The sequence below is a fragment of the Protopterus annectens genome, chromosome 12.part0 (genome assembly GCF_019279795.1).
Source record: "Protopterus annectens isolate FY-2018-M chromosome 12.part0, PAN1.0, whole genome shotgun sequence".
Classification (NCBI taxonomy): domain Eukaryota; kingdom Metazoa; phylum Chordata; order Ceratodontiformes; family Protopteridae; genus Protopterus; species Protopterus annectens.
The window spans coordinates 574,824,262-574,843,115 of NC_056746.1; the positions used below are offsets into that span (position 1 = coordinate 574,824,262).

The 18,854-nt window shown below is 39.8% G+C and overlaps 1 protein-coding gene across 1 annotated transcript in view; it reads right to left on the reverse strand.

Moving 5' to 3' along the window:
* TECPR1 (tectonin beta-propeller repeat containing 1) overlaps positions 1–18,854 on the reverse strand; it is a gene marked incomplete in the record, with an annotated part of 1,181,271 nt that overhangs the window by 476,184 nt on the left and 686,233 nt on the right.

Sequence of the window (18,854 nt, forward strand, 5' to 3'; positions counted from 1 at the left end):
AATACTACATCACTCTACCCTTGGTCACCTCCAAAAGGATAAGGCATTCCAACTGAGCTTAAGCTACCTGGACAGTAGTCAGGGCTCCATTCTCATAAGCAAAAACCTTATAATGCTGAAACGGATGTATCATAATACACATAAAGTCAACAAATGGTTCTGCATTCAAGGAAACAAGTCAAGCGAAAAGGTTAGAATTGCTTGCTTACTACAGATTTCACTGCAAAAATATGAAGGTATCTTTCAGATTTATTTGACAGAAAAATATTGTAGTCTGAACAAATTTCAGTCTTTTAAATAATTTTAATAAAAATGCTCATGTATTTGTTAAAAACAGCTATGCAAAAAAAGTTACAATCAAGAAAATAAACAAACACAGCTGCAAAGCACAGAAAACACCTGCCTTGAAATTCAGAAAGGGCTACTGGCAGGGTAAACCCTAACATGAGTGGCCAACCAGTGCACACATCCTTTGTGATTCAGAGACAGGTCCATGGTTGGCAGAATCACAATAGTGGGGTGTTTCCCTGAGCATGCTAATGAGGAGTTCAGGGGGAGTGTCTAATGATAATTAGACATGTATCTCACCCAGAAATGCCTGCAAAGAACTGCTCAGCTGCATAAGCTAGTATGAGTGACCACATTAATGAACATGGCCAAAATGCTGCTTTCCCCATTTCAATGGGCAAAACCAAGTTCAGGTCAGGTAAAAGACAGCAAAGATGTAGTGAAATGTGTGTGTTTTTTTTGTGCGTGTCTGACTACGTGCTCACAGAAGTGAGGTTATTCAGGGGATCGAAAAAGTAGGTGCATGTGTATGGGTGAATGGGTGAGTGTGTCTATGAGTGTGACTGAATTGGTGGGGTGTCAGGCACACTGAATTTGTGTGTGTGTGTGTGTGTGTGTGTGTGTGTGTGTGTGTGTGTGTGTGTGTGTGTGTGTGTGTGTGTGTATACTTCTGCATGTATGTAGGAAAGTGAATGATTGAGTACTTATGTGAACATGATGTATGGGTCACCAGTGACAATTACCTTCAGAAAGTGTTGTGTGGCACTGGTAGCAATTACTGGTGATTTAGAGACATGCTAAGTAGTCGATAATGAGGTCTTCCTCATTGCGGCTAAACATGGTTCTGAATCGCAGTTTGTTACATCATGTAAACTGCACCTTTTGGCCACTGCAATTTACACTTGAGATTTGTTCTGAATTCCCGGATTGGATACACAAACCTAATAATCATGGTTCTCTGCAGTGATCTAGTAGTGTTACTGTTGCTGTCTCGTGTTTAAAGGGTGCAGAATTTCTGTAAGATTGATCACAAGATATCTGCATAAAACTTCACACTCAAGAAGAAAATATGTAAAGATCTACTACTCAGTATTTAAAGGTTTTTATTTCTGGATTTTGTACTTTGGCATGTGTTTCTACTTGTCCTAAGTAGCACTCCAGGAGACAAGCCAGTACTTTTTAATTCAGCAACTAAGAGCTACTAAAGAAGACACCAGTCCTTTCTTATATATGGAAGGGGGTCTACTTCTAAATTTCAAAGTTTCAAAATGTCGACTTTCTTATGGTTGATGTCACAAAAGGAGATACTGCCAGCCCAGCTATATGGGATTTTGCAAATAGTTATATGTAATTTGTGAATATCAACATGATGTATATGCTTGTGTTACAAGTGTATTAAAAATGTATGTTATGTGTATATCAAACTGCTAGTACAGAAGAGATATTTTGTAAAAAACTGAGCTGAAATGTAATCACAGCATGCCGTAGTGGAATAGAACGGCAATGTACAGCAGAAAACTAACCAATTCAGTACTCCAGCCAAATGCCCACCCCCCCCCCAATAAAAAACAAAAACATAAGGGAAAAAAGCAAGACTGTATAGGCGGAAAACGTTTAATAAAAGAAAACAAAACATACAAACATCGCTAAGAGCTTTCATAGAAACTGCTTCTTCAGACCATATATAACTTAAACAGACATTTAAAATAAATAGAATCAAACAACCAATATGAAACATAAAATCATTTAAAAAAAAAAGGTCTCCTTTACTTCAATTTAGGTCTTAAAGAGACCTTATCATTCAGACCTAGCCCCTATCAGCCTGCAAATGTAATATCCTTTACAATTCCCTACTTTCTGTACCTTAAATTTAAAACAATGGTGGTCTCCTATCTCCGAAATGTGTTTAACTACCAAATTTAAGATGTTCACTAACCTAATATCTCGAACATGCTCCCTAATCCTATCCTTAAGACATCAATCTGTCTTTCCCACATAAAACTTACCATATTCCTGGCACTGAGCTAAGTAAACCAGGTGTTGGGTAAGACAACCAGCATGGACATTAAAAAAAGTCTCTCTTTTCTGTAACAGGATGTATAAATGTACTATCACTAGCTATGAGGTGACCAAAACTACAAGCAACACGTGGAAAGGTACCAATGTCCAGGGTCCATGACTGTTGTCCTTTGTTGTATCATAAAATATGTTTGAGAGATTTCCTATTTTTAAACCTAAAGGATGGTTTAGTCCCTAACAGCACATTCAAGGACTGATCAGACATAAGAACATGCCAGTTCTTTTCAATGATGCCACAAATAGAGCCAATATAAACAGAATATGTCACAGATATTGGCACCCCTTCCTTGGAAAAATCAGTGTGTGAATTGCTACCACAATTTGTTACAACAGCCCTTTAACAGGAATGTACCTTCACTATTGTGACTGTTTGGATGCATCTATTTTAACAATGGAAACTGAAACACAAGAATTTAACTTCAGAAGAACAGCTGAAATTTAAATTACTTAATGATAGCAAGAGACAGGATGTTTATACTGGGGGCTCTCTGTGTTGTCTTGAAAGAGAGGTAATTGATAGGCTTGAGATTTGGAAGTGTTTTATTGCTTTATGACTTCCAACAGCTGCACAGCTCTGAGCAAAAGTTTTTGTCTGTGTATTTTCACAGTTAGATGCTAAATGCTACCAGCTGCCATCAATGGGGGTTTTAACTGGGATAGAGTCAGATGACAAGAAGTGATGTCATTCTACAAATATCCCAGCAGTAATATTTGGGATATTAATTAAGGAATCCACTGAAAGAGACTGAGCATTTTGTATTTTGTCTTTGACCTGACAAGAACATCCACTTATCACATCTGCCTTGTTGCTCTGTAAGTAAGTTGACTAGGATATAGTACATCTCTAGATATAGTCAGGAATATAGTGAAATATAGTTTAGATGTTTTCTGTATTTATTTGAGACTGTTCTGCGATGTTGATTTAAACATTTCCTGTGATTTTGAACTCTGATGTAACTGTGATTATCTACTGAGTATTTTCTTGTTCTTTTATTATTTATTATTAAATATATTTAAACAGGCAGCCATGGTGGTACAGCGGTTAGCATTGCCGCCTCACAGCAAGAGGTTCTCTGGTTCAATTCTTGGCTGGGGTGCCTTCTGTGCGGAGTCTGTATGTCCTCCCTGTGGTTGCGTGGGTTTCCTCCGGGTGCTCCGGTTTCCTCCCACATCCCAAAGACATGCAGTAGTTGGATTGGACAATCTAAATTGGCCCTAGGTGTGAGTTTGTGCGTGTGTGTGCCTTCTGTGGAAGGTTGGGTGCTGGGATGGCAGCTCGACACTGTAAAACTCCACTGCCAATCATGAGCGGACAGATGATCCGCTGTGGCGACCCCTAACCGGGAAAAGCCAAAAAAAAAGAAGAAGAAGATTAAATATATTTAAACATATCATTGTGGCTGATATTTGTGAGACATATTTAAGTTCTGAGAGTACCTGCATATTTATTTGGTGACACTGTGGGGCACTCCTAATAGCCTTGCTCTTGGTCAAATTACCATTTGTATTGATGGTAACATTCCACAGTAAGATTGGACACCCTTTGTTAAGGGCCTTAAAGTAGCTGATAAGGATGTAGTTGGTGGCAGTGATAACTACCTTATATTCTGGGTAAAAGGGGGGCATAGCTAGTAGACCTGTGCCAGCCTTTCTGAGGAATGTGTGTGTGTGTGTGTGTTTGTATGTAAATCAAACCTCAAAGTGTGTGCGCATCAGCTACTTGGGCAGGGACATGAAGCACTGGTTGGACAGAGAGGGGGCTGGAGGTCTTGGGTTGGCCACTCAGCTGAGATCTCAACCCTATAGCTGTGCTAGTGGTGAGTCTTATTGGGAATCTGGAGAAAGAGAGAGAAACCAGCCCCAGACTGACTGTGGTCTTTGTGTGCTCTTAAGGGAAACTGCATTTTACTGTGTGAGTACTTGTCATCCTCCCAATGTATGTCCCCCACTGGTGTTAGGGGTGAGGATTGAGGCTCCTTGATTATTGGGCCAGTGCTGGGGTGTCACAGTCGAGACCATAAAATTGAAGTTTTGAAACTTCAAAATTTAAATTAAAAAAATAAATAAATAAAAACAAAAAATGTATATATTTTTTAAGTTTTTGCAGGGGGGCAAGCCTCTCTGCATCCCCCACATCCCCTGCTAATTAAATATACCAACTTTGAGATTTCACTACAGTGAGGAAAACAGTAAATATACTGTTCCACTCTGAACAGTAATCTCCATTTAAACAGTTCAAAGTCTCAAAAGTTCAATCTTATGGTCTCGACCATAACAAAAGTTGATGTTTTGAAACTTCAAAATTTAGAAGTAGATCCACAGGAGGTAGCTGATTAGCTTAATTCCCCAGTCACTCAGTGAATGATTAGCCAGAGTTAAATTCCAGACAACCCTTTGGGTAAAGTGTGAATGAGTTCTCTATTTAAGGTGCATAAGCAGTTACATGGTTTTGGTTTACAAGTATCAGAGAAGAGTACATCATGTCTTTGATGTGTTGCACTAAGGTACACTGTATCTTCTTTAACACTCATGCAATTTTATGTGTTCACTTCTATTTGTTAGTGGTAATGTAGAGTTATTCAAGTGAACAATTTTGCTTTTTATGAAGGAACATCACAGCTAATGGTAGTCTTCTGACAAACCCTGGCACTGGGCTATGAAAAGACAAGGAGTGTTGGTGGTGGGACCAAAGACACTTCAGATACCACTTAACTTTCTCATGTGGGGTCTTGCCAGAGGTATCTTGAGAATCACACAAGACACGAGACCCAAAATCTGAAGTTATTCCCTCACTGTGACTGAAGTCTGAGTGGAAAACCCTAGAAGTAGATCTAAATACAGATCTATGTTCTCCTGTGGCAGAAAAGCTCTTTGAACTGTGGTGTCTAGTTGACATTCCAGAAACACAATATGTGAGGAGTTAATGAATGTTTTCTTGGAATCCCAACTTCTATAAGAAATCTCCAACTCAAAAAACAGATTTCTGCCACTTTGAAAAGGACGCTACAAAGATAATCATGTCATCTAAATATAGAAAACATGTGGGTACCCTGCAGCCTGCAATGGTCTATAACTGGAGCTAGACAATTTGTGAATACTCTTGGTGCACTGGATAATCTAAAGAGTAAAGGCGGGAACTGATGATGTGATTCAAACACACACAACTTTAAGAAACGCCTGAAGTTGGGATGAAGAAGAATGTGACGATGAGCATCTTTTAAATTAAGTTTTACCAGGATACTTGAATGAGGAAGAACAGGTAACACATTAAGTGACATCATTTTGAATATGAACAGAGTTGCTCATCCTCTGTTATCTTACAAGACAAAAGCTTATATGCTTTATTACATAGAAACACATCAGGATGGATAGCAGCAACATAAAATATAAATGAACTGATAAAATGACAAACTAACACATAAATGCAAGCTTACATCTCAACAGCTTTCTACAAAATGGCAGTCTAACTTGCAAGTGCACAGTATTTGTACACATGTGCAAGCCCATGGAAAGTTTCTTAAAGGTACATACATACTCTGATCTACAGCCCCCCTCTTTAGTGAATTGTCTTACAGTAACAATGACATTTGAATAGGCATGCAATTATACAGACACTAAGAAATAAACACAACATTCATGTCCAAGTTGCTGTGTATATGGAGCATGATCTGAGACCAGATCTAGTAATGTAGTAGTTAGGACTGGGTTTAGCAACAGACAGTTATTGCTTGAGGACTCTCTGGAATCTTCTCAGGAACAGGGATATTTACTGGAATGTACAAATGGAACACTGGATGACTCACTCTGATATCTAGAGTCTTTATCACAGGTAAGATGCTGCAATACTGGCTCGGACACCGGAACTAAATGTTTCCAATTCTGCCTAAATTCAACTCCTTATGATTCCACAAAGTACAATCTCGGCTCTGGACATACACTTTTCAGGACTCTAATCCAATCAAAACTGACTCTAATCTAATCAAAACCTTTTGCTGTCTGCATCCTCACTATCTCCCCTTCTGGTAATGGATTGGGCGGTTTGATGGTCTTATCATAATAGGACTTCTAGGGCAAACACCTATTCATAAGTTGAGCTTTTACTGCTTTGTTGTTCTTGGCACAAGGAACCAAAAGATTGCTGATTGGTAGTGTGGTTCTGGTTTGTCTCGACAAAAGTCTCTGAGCAAGTGAACCAGGATGTTTATCACTAGGAACATTTATGAGATTCAGGAGATTTAGAAAAACATAGCTATTGTCTCATTTCGACGTCTCTAATAACTGTTTTGCACTATGAACTGCACATTCTGCCATACCATTTGACTGTGGGTACTCAGGGCTACTTGTAACATGAATAAGGTCCCACTCTTCAACAAACCTCTTAAACTGCTAGCTTGTAAACTGTGTACCATTCTCAGAAATAACTTTGATGCTTTGACTTGGTAATGACAGTACTGGACGCTGGATTAGGAAGTAGGTCAATTATGAACCAATTTGAATAAGAATCTGCTAACACCAAGTAATGTTAACCATTCCATTCGAAAATGTCTGTAGCTACTGTCGACCAAGGTAGTTCAGGAACCTGGTTTAGTTGAAGTGGTTCTTTCTGTTGATGTAGCTTAATACTATTACATACAGAACAAGATGAAAGTACTCTCTCCATATCCTTTTGACATAGAAGGCCAAAATACTAGCTCATTCACCCTTCTTTTGGTAGAATCAGTTCCTGGGTGGCCCCAATGCAAGATGATAATATACTCTTGTTGCAAGGATTTCAGAACAATCACTTTTGGACCTTTCATGATGATACCATTGTCAAACAAAATCTAATCTCTGTATGGAAAATATGATTGCAGGTCATGAGGTAAACAAGACTGTTTTGATGGCCATCCTCAACTGATAAAGTGGTCGAAATTCTGAAAAATTGGATCTGAAGCGATGTGACTTCTAAGCTCATCAAAACATGTGGAAAAAAATTTCTCACTTCCATGACTTCAAAATCAAGTTCCTCATCTTCATGCTGTTCAGTGATATTTCTAGGTGATCTGGATAAATTATCAGCAAAATAAAGAAGTTTGCCTTTTGTGTAGGCAAGATTAAAATTTTACTTTTGCAATTTCAACATCATGTGTTGCAATCTAGCAGAAGCTGTATGCATAAGCTTTCTCAAAATAGTGACTAGAGGTTGATGATCTATTTTAGTTTGAATAGGTCAGCTATACATATAATCATGGAACTGTGATCATGCAAAACAATTGCCAAGAGTTCTTTCTCTATCAGCAGAGTTCTGGATGCATAGGCTACTGGCCTACCCACTTGAAGAATGACTGCACCTAGACCAAACTATGAACCATCACAAGAAAGAATTACTGGTTTGTGAACATCATAGTATCTTAAAGTAGGTGGGCTGGCAATTCTCTGTTTCAGGACATCAAACGCTTTGTGGTGATGTTCTAACCAGGACCAGGATACATCTTTGCATGTCAACTCTCTGGGTGGTGCTGAAAGTTGCCTCAAGTCTGGAATGAACTTGCCTAAATAGTTAACCATGCCAAGAAAACTTTGTAGGGCTTGAACACTGTCTGGAGCTGGCATGTCAAGTATTGCTGTTTGCTTGGAAGGATCTGGTCGTGCGCCTAAACTGGTAAACAAATAACCACTTCTTGCAGCCTGAATTTGTGCTTCTGATGATTCAGCTTAAGATTCACTTCACATGCTCTTTCCAGAACTGTCCTGAGGTTCCTATCATGTTCGACTTCACCATTACCTCTTCTAAGTATATCACCTACTATAATACTACACAGATAACCAAAATAAAATGTGTTCCATCGCATGCTGGAAGACTTCACTGGAAGAATTTATCCCAAATGGCAGTCTCAAAAATCTGTACCTGCCAAAAGGAGTACTGAAAGTGATTAGATTTTCGATCAAGCAAAATTTGTGAAAATGAACTTTTTGCATCCAAGACAGAAAAAACAGTGGCATTTGGCATAAAAGCAGCAACTTTTTCGACTGTACGCATTGGATGATGAGGTCGTTTTAGTGCTTTGTTCAAATTTCGTGGATCAATACATATTCTGATATCATCTGAACTTTTCTTATGAGCCACTACAATGGAAGACACCCATTCAGTAGGTTCCTCTACTGGACAAATCACACCTTGCTGCACCATTCTGTCTAGCTCAGCTTTGACTCTGTTCTGCATTGCAACTGGGACTTTCTGGGCTGGTCTGACAACTAGGCTGACTTCAGGGTCTAACTTCATGGAGGATGCAATTGGAGTTTGCCTAGTCTGTCTTTGAAAAGATCAGCAAAGGTAAAAAAATGAATGTGGGCAAAATTAGAACAGTTGTCTTTTAAGCTTATATGGTGGACTTCCTTATCAAATGAAAGTAGTCCCATTTTCAAACTGTCTCTGAGGCCTAATAATGACTGTACATGCCTTCTGACTGCATAAAATTGCAAGTCATAGCTGTTCCCAGCAGAGAACATGAAAGCACTACTGAGCCTTCAGTTTGAATTTCTTCACCACCATAAGCAACAAACTTCACACACTTTGCCAAATCTAGCTTCTCACCAACACGTACTCTAGCAAATGTTTCTGCTGACATAACATTGCACTTTCATCCTGTATCATCTTTGAGCTCTATGGGTCTCCCATTAATCCAAACAGTAGAAAATACTTCATTCTTTGCCCACAGATCTACTGCAATGACTGTTTCATTAAACACAGAAATACCATCAACATAAAAAGTAGGGTCACGGCTTTCTAATCAATCAGCTTGTCTCTTTGGATGTCCTCTTCTAATAAAAGAATGTGCCTCTTTTGATTTACAAAATTTTTGGAAATTATTCCACTTTTTACATTTGTGGCACTGCTGACCAAAAGCTAAGCACTTTTCTCATTTAGATTCACGACTGCCACCACAATTACAACAGTTAACGATGAGGCTAGGCGAGGGCACATGCTTTGAGTTTGCTGACTCACCTTTGTGCTTCACTGAGACTGTGCATGCTCTGGAATTTGCTAGAAAGCTACAGGGTTTCCCCAGGGACTGCTGCAGAACTCACAGTAGCTGCTATGTGCTCTGGTTTGTTTCTTTTAACCACATGCTGCATACTATCAACATTAGCTTTAGAAGATACTGGAAGCATGCATTTCTCATTTATAAGTATATTTGTGCGCTTTTCTGTGAGACAAATCTCTATGGCCTTATTCAAAGTTAAATCACTGCCTTGAGGCAAAATCTTCTCAAAGCATCATCTTTAATACCACACACATCTGTCTTTTATCAGCTCATCCCTTAAATCACCAGATCTGCACGTTTCAGTCTTGTTTCACAAGTCAGTTATATATGCTGCAAAAGCTTAACCAGGCTTTTAATCCCATGTGTAAAATAAGTGCCTTTCCACTGTAATATTCATTTGAGGGTTACACATTTCTCTAAATTTACGTTTTAAGCACTTGGGGTCTTCCCTTGTTTTAGCCGGTACTACTATATGGCGGTCTTCACCCTCCCCTGCATACACAGCAGGTGCATATACAAATTAATGTTGTCTTTCTATGGCTTCTAAACCAGCTAAATTAAGTAGAATAAATGCCTTTGTACATGCATCTTTGTCAGAAAATGCTGTTTGTATGAAAATATTGTACTCTTGCTCATACACTCTCCAATTCTCTGCAATATTATTATCAAATTCAAGTGGAGCTGGTCTGCGAAAGTCTTCTGCAAAGCCAACAAATTATGCTTAAACACACTGCTAAATGGTCCTTGTAATGATGTATGAATATGCACACACACCAGGTACTTGAAATAATATTCAAATGCACAGTAATCTCTTTGAAATACTGTACTGTGCGAAATATGCTTTGAAATGTCTGTATTTTGCAAAATAACTGTACTGAAATATTGCGCAAACTTGGAACACTTTGTACACTTCTGATATTTTGAATAGCTTTAATTAAGACAAAAAGTAGCACATAGGGAAAAATTAGGTCGTTTCCCTTGTTGTATACATTTTATGCGATTCGGACATTGTTTCAAACATTTTGTAACCCTTTTGAATATTTTTATCAACATGTTGCATTTTAAGACATTCCGTTTAACTAGAAATTAATTTTGAGCATTCTGAGTGCTTTGTTTTATAGTCTTTGAGTAAGAAATCATTTAAGCAAGTTTAGTACCTGGAATTCGTTTCTGACCTGTTTTGTAAATCGTACATGCAGTAGGGATGATACATTCTTCTATATTGCTCCAATACTAACTGAGTGTCTCTTGGTCTTGATTATGCATCCCATTCTGACACCATGTTGCTCGTCCTCTGTTATCATACAAGATAAACAGGCAAGATAGTTTGTTTATATGCATTACTACATAAAAACACATCAGGATGGATAACAGCAACATAAAATATAAACAAACTGATTAACTGACATTCAACACATACATGCATGCTAACATCTCAACAGCTCTCTAGAAAATGGCAGTCTAGCTTGCACATGCTCAGTATTTATACACATGTGCAAGCCCATGGAAAGCTTCTTAAAGGTACATACACACACTGATCTACAAAACACTATCACAAACAGGACTGGTTTCCAAGCATTTTCTTTCTTTGACACTAACAACATCTTGGAATAAAACATCTTTTTCCACATGGGAAGGGGAAACTGGTTCTGTTACCTCCTGGAACAGCATGGGATGAAGGATAGGTGGAAACAAAAAAGTCTGGTCTGGATAATGGGGAATTACTTCCTGGAAAGGAGGAATTTCCTACCACTGCCATTTATAACCTTGATGAATGATCTTCAGAAGCCATATGGCTGAAACTATCTGTTGCCAAAGAGAAAAGTAAAGATTCAGAGTTTCTGGGAAAAAAAAAAAAAGGTGGGTGGGAATTAAGTCTCTTAAATAGTCATTCTGACCTATTGGGCTGTCCTTGGTTTTGGAAGTTTCCTGAATTGTTCTTGGAACCACCTTGCCATTTCTTCTTAAATGTCTGTTTATCTGCATTTTGCTGAGACTGTTTATTTTGTTTATTACCAAACTGGATGAGAAGTTACAGAATCTTTTGGAAAATTTGAAAAAGGAAGGGTGAAAATTTTTAAGAGTTCCCTGGATCAGCTTATCCATTTCATCACACCTTTGATCACCTCTGCAGAAGAGGAGGCAAAAACTAAACCTCTATCCAAAGGAGAACTTAAAATTTAATTTTAACATCATCTGGCAGGTTTTGAGAATGCAGTCGTGCAAACCTCCTCAAAACAGTACCAATGGCCACACCCCTTGAAGAAGTATCAACAGACTCATAAACACACTGTATAATATGAGTTAGTGACTTGAACAAAAGAAGAAATTAAATTATTTAAAGCAGATATTTTCTCACAAAAAGAAATTGCAGTCAAAACATTCCTTACACTTTCACAATTAGTCAGGACAAACCTTAACATAAGAGACTGACAATTCAAACTTCTGAAAAATCAAAGTTGCAGAAGCATACACTTTTTCCCCATACTTATTCTTCCCATCCTAATCAGAAATAGTATTACTGGAATTGTGGAAGCATTTAGCAACAGAAGGATTAACGAAAACTATAGCTGCTGGAGCAGGTTTGGGAAGAGTATATAAAAACTTAAGACTGAGGAACTTTATACATCATATCTGTCTTCTGATTGACAGCTGCCTCACTATGAGGAAAACTGCAAGCAGGCAAAGCTGACAGAACTGGAGGAATGGGTAAAGGTTCTGGAAATTCCATCTGTAACACCCCATAGTATGTTCTTAAGGACTGAGAAACCTCAGTGTTCTCCCACTGAAAACACTGGCACATTCTAGAAATAGTCTTAGAGAAAGTGAAACACACCCACAGGGAATGTCAGAAACTGAGCTTTCCACTGAGACTAAATCAGAAATCTGAGGAGAAAATCTTGTCCGTCCCTTCATCCTCTTGTCCAGCTTCAGAATCTTGAATCTGTTCAGGAAAGGAGGTACCACTCTTTCTTTTATCAGAAACTACTTTATAAGAAGGATCAACAGCCTAAATTCATCCCTGAGCCAGACCCAGTAAACTACTCCTGTGCAAGGAAATTTGGGGATTGGATAACATGTTTAATTTTCTGTTTCTTTTTGACAAGAAAACTGGGAGCAACAGTGTTATTAATGGCAGCAGCAGGTTCCCCATGGATAAACACAACATTCTGACAAAACAGGAAGGCATTCCCTGTTCCCTCTCGCAGGAATGGCAAGAGTGGCTCTCCCTTGTCAACTGAGAGGACCCCAACAGTCTGCAGAGGACGTGGCTAACCCTCAGTCCATAGCACTGTAGGTGCTACACCAGAGGGATCTGGGGTAAAAGACGAGTGCTCTGAAGTACAAATGATGGCCACAGCAGAGTCACCACCTTGTGGCTGAGGCAAACTGACAGACTGCTGTTATAGCAAAGACTGTTTGCTTAACATTTTCTTTTTTTGTGGCTGGAAGAAGGATCAACCATGGGATCAAGAGATTGTTCCACAGTCCAGCTGAAAACAGTGCTTCTTTCCCTGGAAAAAATAGCAACAATTGGTGGTAAAAACAAAAAGTCTTTAAAAGGGGTCTATATTATGTAGTCGAAGGAACTAAAACCCAAATACCCTTTCATCGAGACATATGTGTCGAGCCTACAGTTAGGCAAATGGCCACATCGCCGAGGCCAACTATGCATGACCCAATATCACAAACATTATGAAGTGGGGTACTTCACCCACCACATCCCCAATGTGAGGGGGGTTGTGCCCCCCACACCCCCCTAAGTAAATATACTAACTCTGAGCTCGCACTACAGTGGGAAAAAGGGCAGATTTAAAACAACAGCCAACCGATTTTTTTTCCCTTGGAAAAAAATCGATGATGTGGTCATTTGCTTAACTGTACGTTTGACACATATGTGTCGATGAATGGGTATTCGGCATTTAGTCCCTTCGACTATGTAATATAGACCCTTTAAAATATACTTTTTCATGGTAAAAAGCACTTTAAAACACATTGCCAGCCTCACAAAGTAAAATAAATACAATTTTTCCATAGGGAAAAATGGTTTCAGTTACTTTAAACAACTTTTAATCTGACAAGAAAAAAGAGCACTCCTGCTTAAAAGTACACTACAGCCTTGTGACAGTTCATTGAAACACAAACTCCTAATTTTAAAATAACTTTCCAGAAAAGAAGAGTATCAATAACAAATACAATTTTTAAATTGATGTTTTTTTTTTTTCCCCCAAGGGGAACTTATATGCCCAGCAAGAGAACAGCACAAGCATACCGTCAATCTTCGAATGTTTCAGAGGAGCGTACTCTTTGGCAGAAATAAAGCTCTGAAGGGCTTGGCACCTAAACTTGTCTTTTAGTCAGCTCAGTTCGTGTTGCCTGACACCTTAAGTGTGTAGAAGGTGCCCTAAAGCTCTGAAAGCTGGACGGCTGTTATATCCTTGGCAGGATACAACCCATACAGCTAATGCTACTGTAGCAATAATCAATATGATGAACATTAGGTAATAGTAGCCCACTTAATGGACTAAATCAAGGATATAATTAACAGACTAAATACAAGCCAAGACAAATACAAAATTATCACAATACACATAGGAGGAAATCAGTAATATGTAGAGGTTCTCTCTCACTGGTATGTAAAAGGATATGGTGGGGCTATGTAATATTTTTACAGAAAAAATCAGATGCATACTTATTGAATATCTACCAGCTCTTAAATGGCATATATGTTCAGAAATTAAATCTTTTTTTATATTTACCTTCCACCAGACCTTCCTGGTTGCGCCATTACCTTTACTCAAATGGCCCCTTCACGCCTTCATAAATCACATAAGGCTTTACTAGGCATTACCAGGTTAAGTGGGAGTTTTGTGACTGATTGCTCCTGTCTAGGGTGCTTCATCAGCTCATTCACTCCCCCTAGGGAGAGAGTCAAGTGGTAAGGAGTGAGACATCTACAAGTCTGGTGGGATGGACTATTCTTTCTCCATTAGAGCATCTGCCCTTCTCTGAAGCAGAACTCTGAGCTCCTCTACTGCTGTCCACCACAGAAAGCATGCCTTGGTATGCTGTTTTGGATACATGCTAATATATGTATATAGGCAAAGCATGCTCACAGGCTCAAGCTACATGGGTACAACACCTTGTGCTTCCATTTGCTATCACCCAAGTGGCAAGACAGAACTGCTTCCCTCCCCACTAGAATGGATGAAGGTGGTAAGTATTGCCAACAAAGGAGTAAACAGGCTAAGATTTGGTCTTTCTTCCCTTAATTTTATGAAGGGAAGTGGAATTAGGAGGAAAGATGGAAACAGTATGAAGAAGAATCAGCTTTGTAATGGGCTGTACCCTTCATCCACCACCAACTTCTCCACCAAGCAGAAGTGAGGGGAGAAAAGCTTTTGTCATATCACAAGTTGGTAGGTAGATCTTTCTGTCTGCCTACTCCCAAAAAACCCAGACTAGACAAGACTCCCAAATTCTGAGACCCAAGACAGGATTAGAGAAATGGCTGATAGAGTCTGCAGGGAAATTCACTTTCCATGACTGTGAACCTATAAGGGACAGATACAGCTGTTTATGCGTCACTGCCAGATTTGCATCAACTCTCTGCATAGGAGGTGTAACTACATATCTCTTTGCTTTTTTGGTTTTCCAGGTAATACAAAACCGACTCTCCATTCCCTGTTGCTTCCAGAAGTCTGAATAATGACCCTTTGGTGACCTCACAATTCAATGGACAGTCCTTTCATTACACTAGTGGCAACAGACAATAGGCAGGCAGTACATAAAACCTTGTAAGACCAATAATGTTGAGCACTCTCAGAGTATGCATCCCAAACATGTGAAGCGCAATGTTCTTAGAGGACAGTTTTTTTACAACAGCTAGGCTGAATACAAAGGACAGTGACATGTATGATTCTTTTGAGACTTTAACAAATAGCCTGTTGAACAGGGGGGTATGATAGCTCAGAAGTCTCTGTTGCACAGAATGATACGATTCTGTTGAGAGATACTTGGACCAGACCTTATTTTGAGGAGCGGGTAGAACAGTCCACCCCTCCAAGTTTGTCACATATTCAACCCACATGTATGAGGCTTACTTATTCCAAGGACTCAGGTTCTATCTGTGAGATAGTTAAAAGACAATGGAAGGTTTTAGCCTCAGATAAAAAATGTAGGGGGTTGCTAGGTGTCTCCCCTTCCTTCTACATTAAGAATCGCCCCTCTAAGAAGATGTTGTGTTATAAATCTTTGACTAAGCAGAATAAGAAAGTTGTGAGTGAGAGAATAGGCACATACCCATGTCGTCACTCCAATGTATGCAAATACATTAATGCTGATGATCAGTTTATACATCCAAACACAGGGCGAGTGTTTAATGTCAAACTTTATGCTGACTGTGGTAGCCAAAATGTGGTTTATTGTGCCTCTTGTAAGGTTTGTAAATGTTTCTATATTAGCAAAAAGTACAGTTTTGTAATTACCATAAATGTAGATGTTCGAGTGTTCACACTGCTGCAGTCATCACACTTGGGTTATCCTGCCGTCAGGCGGTCCCGCAGTCGGCCAGAGTTCCAAAGTCTTGGTCCGGCATCGGTTGCTGTCACTTCTTCCCTGACATCAGTGCGCCAGGGGTATATAATATGCATCCGACGCCATTTTCTTCAGTTTTTCTTGCCCCAGATGTCAGGTGCCCCCAATAGGTAGGTAATACATATTGCTAATGAAAAATATACATATAAAATAAAAGCAATACCTTCAGTTACAAGCAAATACACCATAAAGGTTGTATAGGATAGAAAGGTATAGATAAGTCCAGCTAGTTCAGAGGGGATGGAGGGAGGGTAACCTGGACTGCAGCAGTGTGAACACTCGAACATCTACATTTATGGTAGGTACAAAACTGTACTATGTTCATCGTGTTACACTGCTGCAGTCATCACACTTGGGTAGAATCCCAAAGCTAAGGTTGGGTGGCTGGTCTATAAAGAGTTAGGATTGGCTATGAGGCCCTGCAGAACTGCAGTGGCAAATCCTGCTTTGGATTTGGAGTAAAGAGGCAGGTGGTAGTGCTTAGTAAAGGTGTGCACAGAACTCCAAGTTGCAGCCTCCAAAATTTCCTTGGTAGGTACTCCTCTGAGAAAGGCTGTTGAAGTGGCTGTTGCCCTAGTGGAATGTGGCCTAATGGTATTTGGGACTGATTTCCCATGCTGTGTGTAGCAGTAATGAATACAGTGTCCTATCCATTTGGATATAGTCTGCTTTGAGATAGCCTTGCCCTGTGATCCTGCAGCATATGCTACAAACAGTTGCTCAGTTTTCCTGAAAGCTTTTGATTTGTCCAAGTAGAAGTGTAGCTGCCTGTGTATGTCCAAAGAATGCAGAAGTTTCTCCCCTTTATTCTGGGGGTTTGGATAAAAAGTTGGCAAATGGATGGTTTGGTTAAGAGCCACACTAGATATCACCTTTGGCATAAAGGTAGGGTTTGTCCTTAAAGAAATCCTGTCCTGATGAAAAATTATAAAAGGTTCCACTGCCATTAATGCCTGTAGCTCTGAGACTCTTCGTGCTGAAGTTATTGCCAGGAGCAGAGCTGTTTTCCATGATAAAAATTTTAGACTGGCTGTATTTGCTGGCTCAAAAGGTGGTAGGGTCAGTTTTTCCAAAAAGAAATTGAGGTCCCAAGTTGGTGTTGGTGCTCTCCAGGGCGGTCTTATGTTTTTAGCCCCTCTGAGGTACTGCTTTAGCAAGGGATGAGAGAATAAAGGAGGATCCTTGTTGTAATGTGGTGAAATGGCAGAGGCGTGGATCTTAATTGATGAGAAGGATAGGCCTCTGTCCACCATCTCAGTTAAGTATTGTAAACTCTGAGGAATGTTTGGAACAAGAGGGTCAAGGCTTTGAGCCTGGTTCCAGGCGCAGAATCTCTTCCATTTTTCTGAGTAAGCTTGCCTGGTTCTCGGCATCCTGGCCTCCAAAATGACATCCATAACAGCTTTAGAGAGAGGTGCTGCCTGTTTGACTAATGTATCTGCCATGCAGCCAGGTTTAGGGTTTTGAGCTGACCGTGCAGGATCTGATTGTTTTGTTGAGTCAGAAGGTGTGGAATTTGAGGCAAAATCCATGGTGGGCCTTGAGCCAAGTTCCTTAAGATAGGGTACCAGTGCTGGTGTGGCCAGTCTGGAGCAATCAGGATCATTTGTGTTTTTTCTTGTCTGGTTTTTAGGAGTACCTTTGAAAGGAGAGGCAGTGGCGGGAAGGCATAAACTTTTAGGGTTTTCCAGCTGAACAAAAGAGCATCCACTTTCCATGCTTGTTTGTGATAAGTCCTTGTGCAGAATTTTTGTAGTTGGCAATTCAGTGGGGAGGCAAAAAGATCTATGTCTGGGCATCCCCATTTTTGCGTTACCATGCTGAAGATTTGTGGATTCAATTTCCATTCATGAGGGTCCTTGATATTTCTGCTTAGATAGTCTGCCAGAGTATTTTTCTTTCCTGGCAGGAATTGTGCTTGCAGGTGAACTTGATACGTTAGAGCTGTGTTCCACAAGGTCATGGCTTGCCTGCATAGGGGATAAGAATGAGTGCCCCCTTGCTTGTTTATGTACCACATTACTGTGCTGTTGTCTATCTTTAGTAATAATTGTCCTGGATGCAGAAGGTCCTTGAAGGCTGTTATGGCCTTTGAAAAGCCAACATCTCTTTTTGATTGATGTGAAGATGCATCTGGTCTGTGGTCCACTTGCCCTGAATGCATTTTCCTGCCATGTGTGCTCCCCAGGCGTAATCCGAAGCATATGCTGTTAGAGTTTGCCTGGCTGTGGGTTGGGTAAAAGGCTGACCCTTGTTTAGGTGACATGCCTGTGCCCACCATTGAAACTTCTGTTGTAGGCAGGGAATCATTGGTATTACTGCTTCTAAACTGTGAGAGTGTTGAGTCCAAACACTTTTTAGGTACCATTGTAATTTCCTCATATGCAGTCTGACATATGGTATTAGTAGTATGCAGGATGCCATGAATCCCAGGGCCTGCAGAATTTTTCTTGCATGGAGATGGGACATTTTGTCAGTAATTGAAAATATTGAGTTAGTTGAACTTGTTTGTCTGGCGTGAGGTAAGCCATCTGGGCCGTTGTATTTAAGCTGGCACCCAGGAATATAATCTGTTGCGAGGGCACTAGTTTTGACTTCTTTTCGTTTACTGTGTACCCTAGAGAAATTAGCAACCTTTTTACAAATGCCAGATGCTGTAGACGAATGTCCTTTGTCTCTGCTTGAATGAGGCAGTCGTCCAGGTATGGATATATTTGAATTCCTTTGTGTCTGCAAAATGCAATTACTGGTGCCAGGCACTTTGTGAAGACCCTGGGCGCAGTAGATAAGCCAAAGGGCAGTGCAGAGAATTGGTAGTGCATTGTACCAGCTTTGAATCTGAGGTATCTTCTGCAATTTTGTCTG